Source organism: Limulus polyphemus, unplaced genomic scaffold, assembly GCF_000517525.1.
Source record: "Limulus polyphemus unplaced genomic scaffold, Limulus_polyphemus-2.1.2 Scaffold441, whole genome shotgun sequence".
Lineage (NCBI taxonomy): Eukaryota > Metazoa > Arthropoda > Merostomata > Xiphosura > Limulidae > Limulus > Limulus polyphemus.
This window is the reverse complement of record NW_013666051.1, coordinates 350,722-352,529: the sequence shown is the minus strand read 5'-3', so window position 1 is coordinate 352,529 and position 1,808 is coordinate 350,722.

Sequence of the window (1,808 nt, the reverse complement as noted above, 5' to 3'; positions counted from 1 at the left end):
AACATCATTTTATCGAAGTTAACTACACACTTCCTCAGTAGTAAGTAGTCTAATCCTAGTATGCATTGGTCTTCAATGTCAGCCAAATATACTTTGTGTCTGTCCTTTATGTCCATGAGGTCAATAGTTACCCACACTGGTCCCCACAACCTTGCATAATGTCCTGTCACATCACAGAGCTTCTGTACAGCTTCTGATACTCCTTTGTGATCCAACACCTTGATACTCACAAGGGTTTGCTAAGATGCAGAATCTATGACAAAGTTGCACTTTTGAACATCTGGCTACCCTGTCACGTAGACACTATGTGTGCTTGCCATTTTACACTTAGCTGTTGGGACTTTCATGATGGGGTTGGTGGGCGTCGCTCAACGCCAACCACTACTGGTTTCCCGAAGCTGACTTATTGGTAGTATTCTTCTTACACTGACTCCTCATATGTCCTTGCTCTCCACAGTTTCAACAACCTTTCTGGGTAGCAGCCTTTCCTGCCATGGCATCTTCCCTGTGTTGAAGTTTCCAGCATTGAGCTTTCTTGTGCCCAGGTTTGTTACAGTGCCAGCAAAGTCCCTCAAACATCTCTGAAAGCTGACCTTTTCTGGCCTTGAATACTGATGACTGTACCAACCTTGGTACCTCTGTGCTGGACTTAACGTAGGATTCAAATTCGAGAGCACTGGCCATTGCATCCTGCATGGTAGAGGGGTGTGCTTGCTTCACTTGTATCTTAAGTTGTGGACTGTCCAAGGCATCTACGAACTGATCCCTCAGCAACAACTTGAGGAGATCGGGTGGTGCAGTTGGGTAGGCCTTGTGTGCCATATTTTGAAATCCTGTGCCAGCTCTTGCAGGCTCTCCCCTTTAGCACGGACTCTAGTCCTAAACCTAGCCCTGTTGACTTTGGACTGATTTTGGGTTCCATATCTGAGTTCTAGAGCCACTACCAGTGCTCTATAGTTGTGCCTATCGTCTGCTGACAACTGTCCAAGTATTTCCAGTGATTGTTTCTTCAAGCTCGTTGCCAGACATACTGCTTTCTGCTCCTCTGTCCATCCATTCATTTCTGCCAGGAGCTCAAATTGTGCTCTATGTGCCTCCCAAGGTGCCTTCCCATCGAATTCCTGTGGCTTCCATCATACTGGATCACCCCTATTGCTGACATTCATATCTGGGATGTGACTTCTAACAGGACTGAAGATATCTGCATTAGGGTCTAGCTGCGGGGTCTGGGAGGAGCTTCCCGTTGCTTGAGGCTGATTAGATCGATGGCTAATATATCCTCCTTGTGTAAAATACAGTAAATCATCATTTAATGTATTTAATTCACTTTGAAATTTACTAATCTTTTTCATTTGTGTGTGCTGGCTTTCTCTCAACTGTTGGAGTCTTTCTTCATGTTTCTTTTCTTGTTCCAGTTGCCACTGGTGCTGGTTTTCCTGCCACTGCTGTAGTCTCTCTTCTTGTTTATTTTCTTTCTCCTCCAACCACTGCTGTAGCCTCTCTTCTTGTTTATTTTCTTTCTCCTCCAACCACTGCTGTAGCCTCTCTGTTTGTTTCTTTACTTTCTCCTCCAACCACTGCTGTAGCCTCTCTGTTTGTTTCTTTTCTTTCTCCTCCAACCACTGCTGTAGCCTCTCTTCTTGTTTATTTTCTCGTTCTTCTTGTTTCCTTTCTTTTTCCCCCAACAACTGTTGTAATCTCTCTTCTTGTTTATCTTGCTGTTGGAGCTGTCACTGTTGCAGGTTTTTTTGCCACAGCTGTTGTCTCTCTTCTTGTTTCTTTTATTTTTTCTCCAACCACTGCTGTAG